At 45.7% G+C, this 22,006-nt stretch overlaps 1 long non-coding RNA gene across 1 annotated transcript in view; it reads right to left on the reverse strand.

Moving 5' to 3' along the window:
- LOC132376888 (uncharacterized) overlaps positions 1-13,765 on the reverse strand; it is a 134,767-nt gene extending 121,002 nt beyond the window's left edge. The window contains exon 1 of the long non-coding RNA XR_009506454.1: positions 13,672-13,765. This is a non-coding gene — a long non-coding RNA (uncharacterized LOC132376888). The remainder of the gene's footprint in view (positions 1-13,671) is intronic.
- Positions 13,766-22,006: the final 8,241 nt, after the last annotated feature.

Consider the following 22,006-nt stretch of genomic DNA (forward strand, 5'->3'; position numbering starts at 1 on the left):
ACATGCCGTGCAGCAACTAAGCGCATGTGCCACAACGACGGAGCCTGCATTCTAGAGCCCGTGAGCCTCAACTACCGAAGCCCACGTGCCTACAGCCCATGCTCCGCAACAAGAGAAGCCACCGCGATGAGATGCCCGCACACCGCAAGCAAGAGTAGCCCCCGCTAGCCGCCAACTAGAGAAAGCCCGTGCACAGCAATGAGAGACCCAGTGCAGCCAAAAAAATAAATACATAGAATAAATAAGTTCAAACAGTAAATAAATACATAAACATAAATTACAAAAAAAAAGAACACCTAATGCAGGTGGGAAGGTGGGAGGGCCACTGTAGAGGTCATCTATGCTACATGTACAAGAACCCCGAGAGCACACCAATCGGTACCACACTTTTCACTGCTGTAGCCGATCATTCCCCCGGTACTGCCACACTGTAGCACTCCCTTCCCTCATCTACTGCTATAGTCTCTTTGGAAGGTGTTTCAGAACTCTTGTTATGAGAGTGCCAGTTGAACTGTCCTCACTTCCTTCATTTACACCAGGAGTGAAGACCTTGTGGTCCGAGATCCTGTCCAGAGAGCAAGCAGGCTAAGACTCTGTCTTTGTTGATGTATTTCATCAGAAAGGGCTCTACCCCCTCTCCTAGTTCATGGTGTGAAGTGTTCTTGGCCTCTCGGGAAAGTGGGGAGAATGGAAAGGACCCTATATGAGAATGCTAGGCTCTGTAAAACATTTCAGGTTTTTAAAAATAAGACTCATTTTGTATTGGACTGACAACAGTCCTATGAAATACAAAGAAAGCCGAGAATCAGTGACAGGAAAGGATCACCAGTAAGAACTACAACAGTCACCGCTTACCTCGTAGCACAGGGCGCTGTCCGTGATCCTTAAGAAGAGTTAGTAGAAATGCCTTGCCCATCTTGCCCCTGAACCCCTTGAAAGGTACACGACTGCTGTGTTGGTGTTTAGGGGGAGCATCTCACTTACCAGGGACTGACTTCTCCCTTGATTCCTCTGTAGTGATGGAGACTTCCCCGCTGATGAAAAATTCCCTGGGATTGCAACCTCCAAGCCAGACAGCTTTCCTATGGAATGACAGAGAACTTGTCAAGGTGAAACACCAGTCTGCGGGAGAAAGGGAAGAAGAGAATGATGGAAATCGTTTCTGGGAAACTATTTTTACATTATGTGTTGTTTGTTCCCGGTAAATAAACTGAAATCTTCTTAACAGTAAAACAAAATCGAAACCACTAAAGCCAATAATACAGGAGTATAACGTTCGAAAAAAATTTCTTTGGCTGCGCAGCATGTGGGATCTTAGCTCCCCAACCAGGGATTGAACCCACGCCTGCTGCATTGCAAGCGCAGAGTCTTCACCACGGGACCACCGGGGAAGTCCCAGGACTATCACTTTTAAAGGAGAAGGTACAAACCCCTCGGTTCTATGAACTGGAGATTTTTAGTAAGAAGTCAATATATTTGTTGTTAGGCACATTTTATGTTAGGCTGTCTCCCTGCACAGGATGCAGGCGCCTTGAGAATGGAAGTCATATCCCTCTATAGTACGTCCCTCTTCTTTCTGCTTTGCAGTTTGCTGCTCCACTTGTTCAACCCCACCTAGTAATAACCTATACTTCCCTTGTTCCTGTTTTCCCATCTGGAAAACAGACAAAAGGCCACCAAACAACGCAAAGGTCTCAACAAATAAGGGATATCCAAAACCAGAGATGGCCAGAACTTCTGTACCCCTGATGAAATAGTCCTCATACAAAACCTGATAATCAAATTCCTTAATGCTAGGAATCACAGTGAAAAATAGTATCTGAACTGACTTCTGTCAGATGAGTGAGAACTAAGGTTAATTCAGTGTATCTGAAGCATAGAAAGTGAGGGCAAAAGTGGCACAAGATGGGACTAGAGAAGCAGAGAGGATTCTAGACCACGCAGAGTCTTAAAGGCCAACAGTGTGTTTTCTATTCTCAAAACAATGTTTGTGAGCGATGTTTATGAGCACCGTTCCAACTTGCTTTGAAGGTTTCTTGTGTGAAGAGTGGATTGGAAGGAAACAAGATATATATGGACACTAGTTAGGACCTAATCGCAACAGACAGGCAAGTTCAGTATTAGGAAGTTGAGGAAGAGCTGGCTGACAGATTCCAAAGAAATTCAGGAGATGAACTGAAGCGGGCTTAATGGGGTAGGAGATGGAGGAAAGGAAGGTCTTAGGGAATTCAAGGGTTTACTGCACACATGAGCAAAGTCTCAAAATTAATCATTTGAACGTACAGAGGCGGATCTCCCAAATGACACCGGTTAGGAAGCAACGGTACGCCCTTTAGAATTCCTAGAGACAACACAAATCAACTGTTTCGATGGAAAATTCGGCGGGACTCTTGACTTCCATGGGAATACAGAGAAAAGAGACACTGATCTGGCTTGCAGGTATATTTAGGAAGTTGTTAGCCGGACATCACCTACTAGTATCATGTAAGTAGGCCGTCCGAAGTAGGAAGCTTAGGGGAAAAACCTGGAGGAAAACTTAAAAGCTGAAGCCACACCTCTACACTACACCACCTTTCACAATTTCTTCTCAGATAAGCATCATCCCCATCAGTGAAGAAACTCGTACCTCATAATAGGAAAAACAGGCCTAAAGATTCAATGTGTGTCTTGGGGGGTCCCATCTATGCGATATCTTCCTGGGACCAGAAAAGGCCCCAGGAAGATCAATCTCTGCACCCCTGAAAGCTTACCACCAAGGAAAATGACTAGGTCCATAGATTTCCTCCCTCAAACCAGCTTACCTCACACATAGATCATTAGCAACTCCGCCCTTACTCACATTATCACAGTCACAAGAGTGGTTAGGGAGAAAAGCACTGACCAGGGGAACTAAAACAGAGGCAATCCAGGCCAAGCTGGGCTGGTGGCAGATATCTGCTCCTTACGCTCGGGTGCATAATGCGACTCACCACAGTGCCTTTTTCACAGACCCTTTTGAACGTTTCTCCACAGAATCCAACAGCTCAAGTTAGCTCATGACGCTTCAAGGTCAACAGTCGTCAAGAGAAAAACATGCAATATGTCTTACAATGTTGGATTCCTTACAAACAGGACAAGGAGATAACCATGTAGACAAAACCAGAGCATTTGAAAACATCTGTATTCTACAAACACACCAGTGAATGCTATAAATAAGGTACTATGACATAAAACAAAATGAAAACTAGATGTGAGACTGTTCTCTTCAGTGTACAGACTTCATGGCAGTTGCTGCACACTATCTAGCTACTTAGATCTTTAACTCTCTGTTCTGTTAATACCAAATGAGGCCCAAGTGTGTCAACCTGTTTCCCACAGAAACCAAAAAGTCTACATGCATCTCTTTTCTCCTGTGCCCTTTTCACCTTACCTGCTCCCAATTCTCCACCAACGTCCTCCTCTTTCTCTAATTATTCTCCTCTTCATTTTGCTTGGCCTTGCCCCCAAGCATGCAAGACAGAGAGTCCTAGAGGTCCAAGATTCTAGAGTGGCTGTTTGCAAGGCGGAGGAGATTACAGTAACTGCCACACTGTATATACTTCTGTGCAAAGAAAAAGGGACAGTGTTCAGAATGTCTCTCACATATAACAAGAGCTGGAGATGGCAGGATACCTGTGTGGCCCAAGGAACTAGAGCTAGCAAATTACGGGCCAAACAATTGCAACCAAAGGCTGGAAGAGGAAAGGTCTGCAACCAGCTCTGTCTCCTAGCTCTCTGGTATTTGCTGCCAACGGGCAGAGTCTATTTCGTGAGGCATCAAGCACTGAAAAGAAGACTCCTGCTGCTGGAAGTTGACAGGAAGTAACGTCCAATGCAAGATCAAGGCTTGTCCTCGAAGCAATGCCCATAATGGAAGAAAAAAAAACAAAGAGAAAGCGGAAGAGAAATGTTAAGTCGCAAGTCCAACCTGGCCCCCAGCCTAGCCCAGCCCAAGGAAGGTAGGAGTCAAGGAGAAGAAACTAAAAGAGAAGAGCCTTGGACCACAACATTCTCCACAAGGTACACTCAAGAAACTTCACCCTACTCTTGAACCAAGTTACAAAGAGAGCTTCTTAATCCCTACTTTGGCTCCTTAAAAGCTGCTATCAGTTCACTCATTAGACACATATGATTTCAGAACAACTGTAATAGTTCAAACTAGATGGCTCTTTCCTTCCTAAGGATTATTAGTTAAATAAGATCTATATAGCTCTAAGTATATGATACATAAAATAGAATACTCTGTAGAATGTAAGTAACTCTTAGTTCAGTGTATTAATGAACGTCTGTAAGAAATGTTGCAATGATTTCCCTAATGGAAGAGCCTGGGGGAGGTAAATCTGTCTTCTAGGATTTCCTCCCCAGAGCTCAGAAACTCAGGTGTTGTTTTAGCTCTCCTACACTCTCTTCACCCAAGCCCGCCTTCCTGTTGGGGATCGGACCTCCCTATTGGCTCTCTCATACCTTTCAACTGCCTGCTTTGTGACATCACTCTCCTACCAAACCTACTACCACTTGGTAGAGCCTTGGGGTTTCCGTGGAGCTGTTTGGACCAGTAACCAGTGACCTCTGTACTGGACACGTGCGCCGTTCAGCTGCAGCCACTCAGACATCCTCTAGTGTTGTCTCCTCATCCCTTGTACCTGCAGTGGATGCTTCCTCTTCTCTGACCATGTCAGGTAAGAAAAGAAACTTTGGAAAGTTTTGCGTTCGATTTCTTTTGCCCCTAAATTGAGTAGGAGATTCAAAATAGCATGGAATAATGAGGGAAAGTATTGAACTACAAGTCTGGAGACCTAATTTCACTTTTGACTTTGACGTTTACTATCTGTGTGACTTTGGACAAATCACTGGCTGTCTCACAAAGCCTGTTGCTTTCCTTAACTGTTACGTTAGGATACCACATTGGGTTGATCACTCTGATCCCCTTCTTTTCCAGTATTGAGCCTTAAAGGGTACCCATGTAGAAAACGAAATCAGACACTTCTCAAGAGTGTTTCAACAGAAACGTAGAAAAGCCAGGGGACATAGAAAACTAGCAATATATACCAAGATGTTTCATCTCTAATGGTCTCCCTCCACTAGGATTTCGACTAGTTGAAAAGAGAGAATAGGGAGAGAGGATGGAGAGTACTGGGCTCTACAGGGAGGCACAGAGTCGAGCGTAAGGAAGTTTAGGATGGTTTTCATTAGCACAGGCCAACAGGCACCAAGAGATGGGAGAAAATGTAAGAATGAAGAGGGAAAGCATAGAGGAGCTCTCAAGAAAAACGGAGTTTGCAATGGAATGCTGATGGGAACCAAAGATTTTCAATTAAAGCAGAAACAGCACAGAGGGAAACCTGCTCAGAGCAGGGCAAAACCAAGTTGATGGTAGCAAACCCTTACATTAACAGACTAAGAAGGAAAGTAAGGCCAGAACAGGGGATCACCAGGAAAGGCAGCTTATCAGAAAAGTCATACTCCGTTTTCTTTCTTTTATTGCCTCTCTGAATACAGTTGGCCACTTGACAGTTTTGAATATAAACGTTTTAGAAATACGTTTTAGAAATGATGCCTCCTATAAACAAGCAACCACAGTGGTTATCTAGGGGGCTGCTTTTCAGTGTTTTATTCTTTCTAATTTTTAAACTAGGTAGACATTTCGCCAATTCAACATTTTAAGTGATATCTTCTAAATTGAATCAGAAGGACTATTTTCCTTTGTGTGATATGTAGGTTCTAAGGCAAGGCTGCTTTTCATTTTTACAGTTATTTCCTTCCTAACACAGAGAGCACATTGATCAACAGCCATCGTTCGCTTGTAGATCTTAGCTACCGAAGAAGAAGAAGAAGAAGAAAAAGTCAAGCCCCACATCTCTAATTCCCCCCCACTTAGGGAATTCCCTGGCGGTCCAGTGCTTAGGACTCGGTGCTTTCACGGCCAGGGCCACGCGGCGCGGCCAAAGAAACAAAACAAACAAACATCCACGTTTATCGAAAACCATATTGTGGAGTCCTGTGGATTTTCTTACATTTGAAAATCTTTTTTAATGGGATTCTAGGCATGATGGTTTTTTGAGGTTTTGGGATGCCATCTTCTTGGATGCTGAAGATGATTCTAATCTAAGTTCTAGGATAAATCCAAAAACCTTCCTGATACATTTTAAGCTTCCTTTCTGCTTATTATATAAGCTATATTCATTGAAATATATATTTCTCCTAGGCTTAATACCTCTTACTTGCTGGGTAAAAATATGAAGGAGCACAATAATGAAACTCTTTTACACTTATTATTTTGCCGTCTGCTTCGTACCGGTTTTCATTGAAATACTTGTCTATGTGTGTTGTGGCTACCTATACATGCACATTTATTGCATTCTGTTGCTTGTTATGCATTTTTTACTGACATACCTTCTCTGTCTGTATGCATTGGCTAGGAATTCATTCACCTCTATCACCTCCATCGTGTTTTCTGGTTAATAGTATTCACTAAAATAGAGTGGGCAAAATTCACTTTCATAATGTTGCATGGATGGTACAGAATGCCATTTGTTAGTAAATTCATTAGGCTTCGATACTTGCCACATACCCCAGTTTTCATTAATATCTATGGATTTCTTTTTCGTTAACGTAATATGCTTGTCATGATTTTTCTTTGTCTTTCTAGAACTTATTGTATCTTCCTCCATATAAACCATATGCAATAGATCAGCTTATTCATCTATTAATTATTACTGCTATTATTATTGGTGGTGGTGTTATAACCACTTTATAGATGAGTAATCTGAAGGAATCAGATAACTTTTCCCTTTCCAAAAGCACTTAAGAAATCCACTTTCGGGTAATCATTTTGAGGTAGGATGAGAAACCAGGCTTGAAGAGGGCAAAAATGACTCTTTCAATTCACCAGTTGGACTGAGCTGTACGTCACCTCTAGGTAATAGCGTGGGAACTGCACAAGCAAAGGGAGACACTGAAGACGACAATGGTAATAGCCGTACTGTTTTCTAATGGACAAAAAAAAATGCCTATATTATAAGTTCTGTTTCTCCTGCTTTCTGGCAGTATCATGCTCAGAGTGGAGTCCTGGCAAGGAAGTCAGGATACTTAGGTTCTGAAACCTGGTAATGATACTAACATAATGAGAGAACTTGAACAAGTCAACCCGACCTCTCTGAGCCTCAGTTTCCTTACTCACGAAATGAGACTGAGAACATCGAAGTTCTCTAAGGGCCTCCTAGTTCTAAAATGCTTCCAGTCTAGGAAATAGCATAGAAGTCAATACGAGTGCAGGCTGAAGGGAAAGACAGGGCAGGGAGAAGGTTGCTTCCAGCCTAGAGAACAATCTCTGAACCACACCACTTGGCTCTTCTGCCCGTCTGTGCCCAAGATTGGGAGCACAGGCAGTTAATAGAGAAGAGTGGAAAACTGCTCAGTCCTTACAGCCATCATCAACTGTCTGATTTTGGGTTTCTCAGGAAGTAGTGATAGTAGAGGTGTCCTGATAGCAAGAACCTTCAGATGATGCCGTTCCTCAAACGTAGTGAGAATTTCTCAACCTCCCTGAGTTTGTCATGACCCTCTTGTTCTTACAGAAAATTTCCAACATCCATCTCTACGTGGAACTCTAAATTCTCTGCAGCATTCTCCTCCTGTGGTGAGCAATGCAACTTCCCTAACACGAAGTGTCTGCAACTTCTCCAGAGTCTCTGCCCCTGCCGTCAGTTCGGCATCGGCTACTGGTACCCCTTTCCAGACACTCATGGGTAGTGCCTACCTTTACCAACATTCTAGCACGACTATGTTATCTGGAGTTACGGACCACAGCCAGATCTCCACTTCAGCTGCTTCCTATCCAGGTGTTCTTGAGTGGGACATCACAGCAAGCACTGAAAAGAATTCTTCTTCACTCGGAGACTTTACTCTGGCACTCACTGACCGCCACACAGCTGCCTCCTCCATGTTTCTGGCAGCCCAGTATGATAAAACTTCAGACGCCAAGAACATGGTCCCTCTACATCCATCGCTTTCTGCCAGCCTTGCTCAGGGAACACCATCTCAGATTCCAAATCAGGGGCAGAGCCGCCTGTCACTTCCCTGCCAGGAAGGAAGCCAGGTATATTACTATAACCAAGGCACACTGGGGTCTTTACTGTATGGAGAACTTGGCTCCTGCCCGCAATCCTACGGCTCGGCGTCATACACAGGAAGTCGGGCCTCTGGGCAACCAGAAATGGGAATGGGACTGAAGGAGATTCAGCCCACAAATATCCGACCACCAGCTTCCACCTCTGCAGTCTGCCACCCTGTGCCTGCTCAACGCATCACAGAAACAAGTTTTCAAGGTGAGTATAACAAACGCCAGAGAAAGTTGAAGAATGAGGTCGGCATTCAAAAATGGGGTCAAATCGACAGCTGGGAAGGGGTGTAGAGGCAGGTAGAATTTAGATCCTGAGCCTTTAATAACCACTACCTTCGCTCAGTGCCCTCTGTTTTTAGACTCTACATGAGAACACCTAGGGCTTCCCTGGTGGCGCCGTGGTTAAGAATCCGCCTGCCAATGCAATGCGGGGGACACGGGTTCGAGCCCTGGTCTGCGGAGATCCCACATGCCGTGCAGCAACTAAGCGCATGTGCCACAACGACGGAGCCTGCATTCTAGAGCCCGTGAGCCTCAGCTACCGAAGCCCACGTGCCTACAGCCCATGCTCCGCAACAAGAGAAGCCACCGCGATGAGAAGCCCGCACACCGCAAGCAAGAGTAGCCCCCGCTAGCCGCCAACTAGAGAAAGCCCGTGCACAGCAATGAGAGACCCAGTGCAGCCAAAAAAATAAATACGCAGAATAAATAAGTTCAAACAGTAAATAAATACATAAACATAAATTACAAAAAGAAGAACACCTAATGCAGGTGGGAAGGTGGGAGGGCCACTGTAGAGGTCATCTATGCTACATGTACAAGAACCCCGAGAGCACACCAATCGGTACCACACTTTTCACTGCTGTAGCCGATCGTTCCCCCTGTACTGCCACACTGTAGCACTCCCTTCCCTCATCTACTGCTATAGTCTCTTTGGAAGGTGTTTCAGAACTCTTGTTATGAGAGTGCCAGTTGAACTGTCCTCACTTCCTTCATTTATACCAGGATTGAAGACCTTGTGGTCCGAGATCCTGTCCAGAGAGCAAGCAGGCTAAGACTCTGTCTTTGCTGATGTATTTCATCAGAAAGGGCTCTACCCCCTCTCCTAGTTCATGGTGTGACGTGTTCTTGGCCTCTCGGGAGAGTGGGGAGAATGGAAAGGACCCTATATGAGAATATGCTAGGCTCTGTAAAACATTTCAGGTTTTTAAAAATAAGACTCATTTTGTATTGGACTTATAACAGTCCTATGAAATACAAAGCGAGCCGAGAATCAGTGACAGGAAAGGCTCACCAGTAAGAATTACAACAGTCACCGCTTACCTCGTAGCATAGGGCACTGTCCATGATCCTTAAGAAGAGTTAGTAGAAATGCCTTGCCCATCTTGCCCCTGAACCCCTTGAAAGGTACACGACTGCTGTGTTGGTGTTTAGGGGGAGCATCTCACTTACCAGGGACTGACTTCTCCCTTGATCCCTTTGTAGGGATGGAGACCTCCCCCCTGGTGATGAAAAATTCCCTGGGATTGCAACCTCCAAGCCAGACGTTTTGTGTGACACAACGTCAAGAACTCCCCAAGTCCTGCAGTAGCAGAAACAGCCACATACTTGAGAGTAACCCACCATCTGAACTTGGGGACATTTCAGTGACAGCTCCAGTCCAGAGTGCCAGGCGTCTCCTGGCCCTGCCTCCAGCTCCAAGCCAGGGACAAATAGAGAGTAAGCACGTGGATGATATCAAAACCAAGCTTTCAAAGCCTCTGGATGCCTACCAGATCCCAACAGAGAACCAAGATCCTCCACTACTCCCTTTAGGAATCCCTGATATTCACCAGCCGCTGGCCTGCACCGATCCCCTCAGCCAAGAGGAGCAGCCTGGTTCTGAAAATGCTGATCTGGGAGAGAACAGCCGGAGTCGTCAGGACCTAGGGACACTTGAAAATGGGACTGAACCTAGCAGTGGTCTTGCAGACATTACTACACTGGCGGAGGATATTCACCTTCCCCAGCTCTTTAATCCTTTGAAAGAGCTTGATCAATCCCAAGGTCCCCACGTGATCAAAGCTAAAGACACCAGAGCCATTAAGGTGAATCAGGTGCAGGAAAAGCCAAGTGTCATAAAGGTTCCCTCTGATCAACCCAGGAAGAACAAACAGAAAGCCTCTGAGCCTATCAGTGGCGCTCCCAAGGCCAAAATCCAGCCAAAGAATCCAGAGTGCCTGTTAGGGGGAGAAGTGGTTACCTGCCACGCTGCAGTCAGTGACAGGGCTCCTGTGAACACGGCCAAGCACTCTCAAGGCAAACCTCAGAAAGCTGCATCCAGAAAGATCAGCAAAACTAAGAGCCACGGGCAGGAAAAGACCAAAAGGACCAGAGGGAGAAACAAGGCTGAAGAGAACAAGCAGTCAGGGAACAAAGTCAAGGCAGAAGAGAAGCCAGCAATCCCCCACACGAAGCGAAAGGAACACCAAACTGAGCTTCTCCAACAGAGCTTTCAAAAGCCTCGAACCTCCCTTGGCGTGCGCATGCTGGAGTCTGTGAAGGTTCTTCATGCGCTGGGGAAGAAGAATGAGACGAAAACTGGGCTCTCTTCCTGTCGGCTCTTGGGAAAGTCAAGCAACCCCAAAGACCCCCAGCCACCCCCAGCTATCCAGCCATGGCGGCATACCCCACGTGAGGGGAAGGGTCCTGAGAAAACGCAAGTCCAAGCCCAGAAACCAGACAGCAGTGCTGAAACAGAGTGTCCATCTCCAGCCCAGTATGAGCGGCCTCCTCCTGGGAAGGTCAAGTTGATACCTCTGCCTTTTTCTGCCTGGGACAAGCCTCAAGCTCGACCCGCTCCTCGGAGGCCACAGTCTCTGGCCTCACATCGGCCTGCTGGGGCTTACCGTGCCCAGCCTGGTTCTACTGACTCAGCTCAACCTGCTGCAGTCAATTCATCCCAGCCAGCTCCTGCCTCTTTGCCAGGCCCCGCCAAACCAGCTCAGCCAACTGTGACCAACCCAACCCAACCGGCTTGGACCAACCACACCCAGCCTCGTGTCCCTCAGTCTGCTGCTCCTAGGCCTGCACCCTCCAAAACTTCATCTGGCCCTCCTCTCCAGCGGGAGCCTGTTCCCCCTGCTGTGAATAAGCGCCAGGCCCCACCCAAGCTCCAAACCCAATTTCTACTCCAAGACTTCAGCAAGCAACGAGTTCCATGGAGGGAACCCAACGTGCCTGAGCCAGTCATGTCAAAGCCCATCGAACAAGAGCAGAGGCCAGAGCGAGAGGCCATGAAGAGGCGGGCTCAACAACAACGGGAGAATGCTGCCAGATACACCTCTTCGGGCAAGCTGCAATTTTTCACCGAGAGGGAAAACGAAATGGAAATTGCCGACTACTACGGATACGTCAAGTGAGAGCTGCTAGGATTCTTGGTGCCACCTTGGCTACCAGCTGTTCTTCCATACACAGGTAAGACAGGTATAGAACTGAATAAGTAAATGGAATACAATTAATAGACGAGTAACAAACCTTTCGAATTTTCAGATGCTGCTAACTGGGGCGTGAGAAAGGAAGGACTGAAAGTTGGATGGGAGAATGAAGGAAAGGGGGAAAAACTGAGCAAAGAGGAAGGAACTTGGCCCAGGGCTAGGAAGGCCAAAAGAGACGTATGGATTTAGGAAAGGAAGCAGGAGTGAGGATGAAATGGCAGAAGTAAAAAGCAGGGTCAGAGGTCTGGGTTGAAAGAACACAATTGGAGTAGAGTTGAAGGTGACAGAAGAGGAGTCTAGGTTTACTAGGAGAAATAGAAAAAGTCTCTCGGGGACGCTGGCCTTAAGTCTCACAACCACCAGATAGGTATTTCAGAAAACAAGAGGTTCAGGACACATCTCTGAAAGGTCTGAGTCGCCTTATTCAGGTGTGACTGTAGTGGGGGAATAGGGAAATCTACCAGAGAAGTGGCTAGGGCTCAGAGTTATCCTAGGGGCAGCTGACGACAGGGGCAGAGCCAAGGGAACTGCTGGATCAGGAGGCCCACGGACAAATCAGGGGCATAGCCGCCTGTCACTTCCCTGCCAGGAAGGAAGCCAGGTATATTACTATAACCAAGGCACACTGGGGTCTTTACTGTATGGAGAACTTGGCTCCTGCCCGCAATCCTACGGCTCGGCGTCACACACAGGAAGTAGGGCCTCTGGGCAACCAGAAATGGGAATGGGACTGAAGGAGATTCAGCCCACAAATATCCGACCACCAGCTTCCACCTCTGCAATCTGCCACCCTGTGTCTGCTCAACGCATCACAGAAACAAGTTTTCAAGGTGAGTATACAGACGGCAGAGAAAAGTTGAACAATGAGGTCAGCATTGAAAAATGGGGTCAAATCGACAGCTGGGAAGGGGTGTAGAGACAGGTAGAATTTAGATCCTGAGCCTTTAATAACCACTACCTTCTCTCAGTGCTCTCTGTTTTTAGACTCTATATGAGAACACCTAGGGCTTCCCTGGTGGCGCCTGCCAATGCAGGGGACACGGGTTCGAGCCCTGGTCTGCGAAGATCCCACATGCCGTGCAGCAACTAAGCGCATGTGCCACAACGACGGAGCCTGCATTCTAGAGCCCGTGAGCCTCAACTACCGAAGCCCACGTGCCTACAGCCCATGCTCCGCAACAAGAGAAGCCACCGCGATGAGATGCCCGCACGCCGCAACCAAGAGTAGCCCCCGCTAGCCGCCAACTAGAGAAAGCCCGTGCACAGCAATGAGAGACCCAGTGCAGCCAAAAAAATAAATACGTAGAATAAATAAGTTCAAACAGTAAATAAATACATAAACATAAATTACAAAAAAAAAAGAACACCTAATGCAGGTGGGAAGGTGGGAGGGCCACTGTAGAGGTCATCTATGCTACATGTACAAGAACCCCGAGAGCACACCAATCGGTACCACACTTTTCACTGCTGTAGCCGATCGTTCCCCCGGTACTGCCACACTGTAGCACTCCCTTCCCTCATCTACTGCTATAGTCTCTTTGGAAGGTGTTTCAGAACTCTTGTTATGAGAGTGCCAGTTGAACTGTCCTCACTTCCTTCATTTACACCAGGAGTGAAGACCTTGTGGTCCGAGATCCTGTCCAGAGAGCAAGCAGGCTAAGACTCTGTCTTTGTTGATGTATTTCATCAGAAAGGGCTCTACCCCCTCTCCTAGTTCATGGTGTGAAGTGTTCTTGGCCTCTCGGGAAAGTGGGGAGAATGGAAAGGACCCTATATGAGAATGCTAGGCTCTGTAAAACATTTCAGGTTTTTAAAAATAAGACTCATTTTGTATTGGACTGACAACAGTCCTATGAAATACAAAGAAAGCCGAGAATCAGTGACAGGAAAGGATCACCAGTAAGAACTACAACAGTCACCGCTTACCTCGTAGCACAGGGCGCTGTCCGTGATCCTTAAGAAGAGTTAGTAGAAATGCCTTGCCCATCTTGCCCCTGAACCCCTTGAAAGGTACACGACTGCTGTGTTGGTGTTTAGGGGGAGCATCTCACTTACCAGGGACTGACTTCTCCCTTGATCCCTCTGTAGTGATGGAGACTTCCCCGCTGATGAAAAATTCCCTGGGATTGCAACCTCCAAGCCAGACAGCTTTCCTATGGAATGACAGAGAACTTGTCAAGGTGAAACACCAGTCTGCGGGAGAAAGGGAAGAAGAGAATGATGGAAATCGTTTCTGGGAAACTATTTTTACATTATGTGTTGTTTGTTCCCGGTAAATAAACTGAAATCTTCTTAACAGTAAAACAAAATCGAAACCACTAAAGCCAATAATACAGGAGTATAACGTTCGAAAAAAATTTCTTTGGCTGCGCAGCATGTGGGATCTTAGCTCCCCAACCAGGGATTGAACCCACGCCTGCTGCACTGCAAGCGCAGAGTCTTCACCACGGGACCACCGGGGAAGTCCCAGGACTATCACTTTTAAAGGAGAAGGTACAAACCCCTCGGTTCTATGAACTGGAGATTTTTAGTCAGAAGTCAATATATTTGTTGTTAGGCACATTTTATGTTAGGCTGTCTCCCTGCACAGGATGCAGGCGCCTTGAGAATGGAAGTCATATCCCTCTATAGTACGTCCCTCTTCTTTCTGCTTTGCAGTTTGCTGCTCCACTTGTTCAACCCCACCTAGTAATAACCTATACTTCCCTTGTTCCTGTTTTCCCATCTGGAAAACAGACAAAAGGCCACCAAACAACGCAAAGGTCTCAACAAATAAGGGATATCCAAAACCAGAGATGGCCAGAACTTCTGTACCCCTGATGAAATAGTCCTCATACAAAACCTGATAATCAAATTCCTTAATGCTAGGAATCACAGTGAAAAATAGTATCTGAACTGACTTCTGTCAGATGAGTGAGAACTAAGGTTAATTCAGTGTATCTGAAGCATAGAAAGTGAGGGCAAAAGTGGCACAAGATGGGACTAGAGAAGCAGAGAGGATTCTAGACCACGCAGAGTCTTAAAGGCCAACAGTGTGTTTTCTATTCTCAAAACAATGTTTGTGAGCGATGTTTATGAGCACCGTTCCAACTTGCTTTGAAGGTTTCTTGTGTGAAGAGTGGATTGGAAGGAAACAAGATATATGGACACTAGTTAGGACCTAATCGCAACAGACAGGCAAGTTCAGTATTAGGAAGTTGAGGAAGAGCTGGCTGACAGATTCCAAAGAAATTCAGGAGATGAACTGAAGCGGGCTTAATGGGGTAGGAGATGGAGGAAAGGAAGGTCTTAGGGAATTCAAGGGTTTACTGCACACATGAGCAAAGTCTCAAAATTAATCATTTGAACGTACAGAGGCGGATCTCCCAAATGACACCGGTTAGGAAGCAACGGTACGCCCTTTAGAATTCCTAGAGACAACACAAATCAACTGTTTCGATGGAAAATTCGGCGGGACTCTTGACTTCCATGGGAATACAGAGAAAAGAGACACTGATCTGGCTTGCAGGTATATTTAGGAAGTTGTTAGCCGGACATCACCTACTAGTATCATGTAAGTAGGCCGTCCGAAGTAGGAAGCTTAGGGGAAAAACCTGGAGGAAAACTTAAAAGCTGAAGCCACACCTCTACACTACACCACCTTTCACAATTTCTTCTCAGATAAGCATCATCCCCATCAGTGAAGAAACTCGTACCTCATAATAGGAAAAACAGGCCTAAAGATTCAATGTGTGTCTTGGGGGGTCCCATCTATGCGATATCTTCCTGGGACCAGAAAAGGCCCCAGGAAGATCAATCTCTGCACCCCTGAAAGCTTACCACCAAGGAAAATGACTAGGTCCATAGATTTCCTCCCTCAAACCAGCTTACCTCACACATAGATCATTAGCAACTCCGCCCTTACTCACATTATCACAGTCACAAGAGTGGTTAGGGAGAAAAGCACTGACCAGGGGAACTAAAACAGAGGCAATCCAGGCCAAGCTGGGCTGGTGGCAGATATCTGCTCCTTACGCTCGGGTGCATAATGCGACTCACCACAGTGCCTTTTTCACAGACCCTTTTGAACGTTTCTCCACAGAATCCAACAGCTCAAGTTAGCTCATGACGCTTCAAGGTCAACAGTCGTCAAGAGAAAAACATGCAATATGTCTTACAATGTTGGATTCCTTACAAACAGGACAAGGAGATAACCATGTAGACAAAACCAGAGCATTTGAAAACATCTGTATTCTACAAACACACCAGTGAATGCTATAAATAAGGTACTATGACATAAAACAAAATGAAAACTAGATGTGAGACTGTTCTCTTCAGTGTACAGACTTCATGGCAGTTGCTGCACACTATCTAGCTACTTAGATCTTTAACTCTCTGTTCTGTTAATACCAAATGAGGCCCAAGTGTGTCAACCTGTTTCCCACAGAAACCAAAAAGTCTACATGCATCTCTTTTCTCCTGTGCCCTTTTCACCTTACCTGCTCCCAATTCTCCACCAACGTCCTCCTCTTTCTCTAATTATTCTCCTCTTCATTTTGCTTGGCCTTGCCCCCAAGCATGCAAGACAGAGAGTCCTAGAGGTCCAAGATTCTAGAGTGGCTGTTTGCAAGGCGGAGGAGATTACAGTAACTGCCACACTGTATATACTTCTGTGCAAAGAAAAAGGGACAGTGTTCAGAATGTCTCTCACATATAACAAGAGCTGGAGATGGCAGGATACCTGTGTGGCCCAAGGAACTAGAGCTAGCAAATTACGGGCCAAACAATTGCAACCAAAGGCTGGAAGAGGAAAGGTCTGCAACCAGCTCTGTCTCCTAGCTCTCTGGTATTTGCTGCCAACGGGCAGAGTCTATTTCGTGAGGCATCAAGCACTGAAAAGAAGACTCCTGCTGCTGGAAGTTGACAGGAAGTAACGTCCAATGCAAGATCAAGGCTTGTCCTCGAAGCAATGCCCATAATGGAAGAAAAAAAAACAAGAGAAAGCGGAAGAGAAATGTTAAGTCGCAAGTCCAACCTGGCCCCCAGCCTAGCCCAGCCCAAGGAAGGTAGGAGTCAAGGAGAAGAAACTAAAAGAGAAGAGCCTTGGACCACAACATTCTCCACAAGGTACACTCAACAAACTTCACCCTACTCTTGAACCAAGTTACAAAGAGAGCTTCTTAATCCCTACTTTGGCTCCTTAAAAGCTGCTATCAGTTCACTCATTAGACACATATGATTTCAGAACAACTGTAATAGTTCAAACTAGATGGCTCTTTCCTTCCTAAGGATTATTAATTAAATAAGATCTATATAGCTCTAAGTATATGATACATAAAATAGAATACTCTGTAGAATGTAAGTAACTCTTAGTTCAGTGTATTAATGAACGTCTGTAAGAAATGTTGCAATGATTTCCCTAATGGAAGAGCCTGGGGGAGGTAAATCTGTCTTCTAGGATTTCCTCCCCAGAGCTCAGAAACTCAGGTGTTGTTTTAGCTCTCCTACACTCTCTTCACCCAAGCCCGCCTTCCTGTTGGGGATCGGACCTCCCTATTGGCTCTCTCATACCTTTCAACTGCCTGCTTTGTGACATCACTCTCCTACCAAACCTACTACCACTTGGTAGAGTCTTGGGGTTTCCGTGGAGCTGTTTGGACCAGTAACCAGTGACCTCTGTACTGGACACGTGCGCCGTTCAGCTGCAGCCACTCAGACATCCTCTAGTGTTGTCTCCTCATCCCTTGTACCTGCAGTGGATGCTTCCTCTTCTCTGACCATGTCAGGTAAGAAAAGAAACTTTGGAAAGTTTTGCGTTCGATTTCTTTTGCCCCTAAATTGAGTAGGAGATTCAAAATAGCATGGAATAATGAGGGAAAGTATTGAACTACAAGTCTGGAGACCTAATTTCACTTTTGACTTTGACGTTTACTATCTGTGTGACTTTGGACAAATCACTGGCTGTCTCACAAAGCCTGTTGCTTTCCTTAACTGTTACGTGAGGATACCACATTGGGTTGATCACTCTGATCCCCTTCTTTTCCAGTATTGAGCCTTAAAGGGTACCCATGTAGAAAACGAAATCAGACACTTCTCAAGAGTGTTTCAACAGAAACATAGAAAAGCCAGGGGACATAGAAAACTAGCAATATATACCAAGATGTTTCATCTCTAATGGTCTCCCTCCACTAGGATTTCGACTAGTTGAAAAGAGAGAATAGGGAGAGAGGATGGAGAGTACTGGGCTCTACAGGGAGGCACAGAGTCGAGCGTAAGGAAGTTTAGGATGGTTTTCATTAGCACAGGCCAACAGGCACCAAGAGATGGGAGAAAATGTAAGAATGAAGAGGGAAAGCATAGAGGAGCTCTCAAGAAAAACGGAGTTTGCAATGGAATGCTGATGGGAACCAAAGATTTTCAATTAAAGCAGAAACAGCACAGAGGGAAACCTGCTCAGAGCAGGGCAAAACCAAGTTGATGGTAGCAAACCCTTACATTAACAGACTAAGAAGGAAAGTAAGGCCAGAACAGGGGATCGCCAGGAAAGGCAGCTTATCAGAAAAGTCATACTCCGTTTTCTTTCTTTTATTGCCTCTCTGAATACAGTTGGCCACTTGACAGTTTTGAATATAAACGTTTTAGAAATACGTTTTAGAAATGATGCCTCCTATAAACAAGCAACCACAGTGGTTATCTAGGGGGCTGCTTTTCAGTGTTTTATTCTTTCTAATTTTTAAACTAGGTAGACATTTCGCCAATTCAACATTTTAAGTGATATCTTCTAAATTGAATCAGAAGGACTATTTTCCTTTGTGTGATATGTAGGTTCTAAGGCAAGGCTGCTTTTCATTTTTACAGTTATTTCCTTCCTAACACAGAGAGCACATTGATCAACAGCCATCGTTCGCTTGTAGATCTTAGCTACCGAAGAAGAAGAAGAAGAAGAAAAAGTCAAGCCCCACATCTCTAATTCCCCCCCACTTAGGGAATTCCCTGGCGGTCCAGTGCTTAGGACTCGGTGCTTTCACGGCCAGGGCCACGCGGCGCGGCCAAAGAAACAAAACAAACAAACATCCACGTTTATCGAAAACCATATTGTGGAGTCCTGTGGATTTTCTTACATTTGAAAATCTTTTTTAATGGGATTCTAGGCATGATGGTTTTTTGAGGTTTTGGGATGCCATCTTCTTGGATGCTGAAGATGATTCTAATCTAAGTTCTAGGATAAATCCAAAAACCTTCCTGATACATTTTAAGCTTCCTTTCTGCTTATTATATAAGCTATATTCATTGAAATATATATTTCTCCTAGGCTTAATACCTCTTACTTGCTGGGTAAAAATATGAAGGAGCACAATAATGAAACTCTTTTACACTTATTATTTTGCCGTCTGCTTCGCACCGGTTTTCATTGAAATACTTGTCTATGTGTGTTGTGGCTACCTATACATGCACATTTATTGCATTCTGTTGCTTGTTATGCATTTTTTACTGACATACCTTCTCTGTCTGTATGCATTGGCTAGGAATTCATTCACCTCTATCACCTCCATCGTGTTTTCTGGTTAATAGTATTCACTAAAATAGAGTGGGCAAAATTCACTTTCATAATGTTGCATGGATGGTACAGAATGCCATTTGTTAGTAAATTCATTAGGCTTCGATACTTGCCACATACCCCAGTTTTCATTAATATCTATGGATTTCTTTTTCGTTAACGTAATATGCTTGTCATGATTTTTCTTTGTCTTTCTAGAACTTATTGTATCTTCCTCCATATAAACCATACGCAATAGATCAGCTTATTCATCTATTAATTATTACTGCTATTATTATTGGTGGTGGTGTTATAACCACTTTATAGATGAGTAATCTGAAGGAATCAGATAACTTTTCCCTTTCCAAAAGCACTTAAGAAATCCACTTTCGGGTAATCATTTTGAGGTAGGATGAGAAACCAGGCTTGAAGAGGGCAAAAATGACTCTTTCAATTCACCAGTTGGACTGAGCTGTACGTCACCTCTAGGTAATAGCGTGGGAACTGCACAAGCAAAGGGAGACACTGAAGACGACAATGGTAATAGCCGTACTGTTTTCTAATGGACAAAAAAAAATGCCTATATTATAAGTTCTGTTTCTCCTGCTTTCTGGCAGTATCATGCTCAGAGTGGAGTCCTGGCAAGGAAGTCAGGATACTTAGGTTCTGAAACCTGGTAATGATACTAACATAATGAGAGAACTTGAACAAGTCAACCCGACCTCTCTGAGCCTCAGTTTCCTTACTCACGAAATGAGACTGAGAACATCGAAGTTCTCTAAGGGCCTCCTAGTTCTAAAATGCTTCCAGTCTAGGAAATAGCATAGAAGTCAATACGAGTGCAGGCTGAAGGGAAAGACAGGGCAGGGAGAAGGTTGCTTCCAGCCTAGAGAACAATCTCTGAACCACACCACTTGGCTCTTCTGCCCGTCTGTGCCCAAGATTGGGAGCACAGGCAGTTAATAGAGAAGAGTGGAAAACTGCTCAGTCCTTACAGCCATCATTAACTGTCTGATTTTGGGTTTCTCAGGAAGTAGTGATAGTAGAGGTGTCCTGATAGCAAGAACCTTCAGATGATGCCGTTCCTCAAACGTAGTGAGAATTTCTCAACCTCCCTGAGTTTGTCATGACCCTCTTGTTCTTACAGAAAATTTCCAACATCCATCTCTACGTGGAACTCTAAATTCTCTGCAGCATTCTCCTCCTGTGGTGAGCAATGCAACTTCCCTAACACGAAGTGTCTGCAACTTCTCCAGAGTCTCTGCCCCTGCCGTCAGTTCGGCATCGGCTACTGGTACCCCTTTCCAGACACTCATGGGTAGTGCCTACCTTTACCAACATTCTAGCACGACTATGTTATCTGGAGTTACGGACCACAGCCAGATCTCCACTTCAGCTGCTTCCTATCCAGGTGTTCTTGAGTGGGACATCACAGCAAGCACTGAAAAGAATTCTTCTTCACTCGGAGACTTTACTCTGGCACTCACTGACCGCCACACAGCTGCCTCCTCCATGTTTCTGGCAGCCCAGTATGATAAAACTTCAGACGCCAAGAACATGGTCCCTCTACATCCATCGCTTTCTGCCAGCCTTGCTCAGGGAACACCATCTCAGATTCCAAATCAGGGGCAGAGCCGCCTGCCACTTCCCTGCCAGGAAAGAAGCCAGGTATATTACTATAACCAAGGCACACTGGGGTCTTTACTGTATGGAGAACTTGGCTCCTGCCCGCAATCCTACGGCTCGGCGTCATACACAGGAAGTCGGGCCTCTGGGCAACCAGAAATGGGAATGGGACTGAAGGAGATTCAGCCCACAAATATCCGACCACCAGCTTCCACCTCTGCAGTCTGCCACCCTGTGCCTGCTCAACGCATCACAGAAACAAGTTTTCAAGGTGAGTATAACAAACGCCAGAGAAAGTTGAAGAATGAGGTCGGCATTCAAAAATGGGGTCAAATCGACAGCTGGGAAGGGGTGTAGAGGCAGGTAGAATTTAGATCCTGAGCCTTTAATAACCACTACCTTCGCTCAGTGCCCTCTGTTTTTAGACTCTACATGAGAACACCTAGGGCTTCCCTGGTGGCGCCGTGGTTAAGAATCCGCCTGCCAATGCAATGCGGGGGACACGGGTTCGAGCCCTGGTCTGCGAAGATCCCACATGCCGTGCAGCAACTAAGCGCATGTGCCACAACGACGGAGCCTGCATTCTAGAGCCCGTGAGCCTCAGCTACCGAAGCCCACGTGCCTACAGCCCATGCTCCGCAACAAGAGAAGCCACCGCGATGAGAAGCCCGCACACCGCAACCAAGAGTAGCCCCCGCTAGCCGCCAACTAGAGAAAGCCCGTGCACTGCAATGAGAGACCCAGTGCAGCCAAAAAAATAAATACGCAGAATAAATAAGTTCAAACAGTAAATAAATACATAAACATAAATTACAAAAAGAAGAACACCTAATGCAGGTGGGAAGGTGGGAGGGCCACTGTAGAGGTCATCTATGCTACATGTACAAGAACCCTGAGAGCACACCAATCGGTACCACACTTTTCACTGCTGTAGCCGATCGTTCCCCCTGTACTGCCACACTGTAGCACTCCCTTCCCTCATCTACTGCTACAGTCTCTTTGGAAGGTGTTTCAGAACTCTTGTTATGAGAGTGCCAGTTGAACTGTCCTCACTTCCTTCATTTATACCAGGATTGAAGACCTTGTGGTCCGAGATCCTGTCCAGAGAGCAAGCAGGCTAAGACTCTGTCTTTGCTGATGTATTTCATCAGAAAGGGCTCTACCCCCTCTCCTAGTTCATGGTGTGACGTGTTCTTGGCCTCTCGGGAGAGTGGGGAGAATGGAAAGGACCCTATATGAGAATATGCT

This window comes from Balaenoptera ricei, chromosome 13 (genome assembly GCF_028023285.1).
Source record: "Balaenoptera ricei isolate mBalRic1 chromosome 13, mBalRic1.hap2, whole genome shotgun sequence".
In the NCBI taxonomy this organism is placed as follows: Eukaryota; Metazoa; Chordata; class Mammalia; order Artiodactyla; family Balaenopteridae; genus Balaenoptera; species Balaenoptera ricei.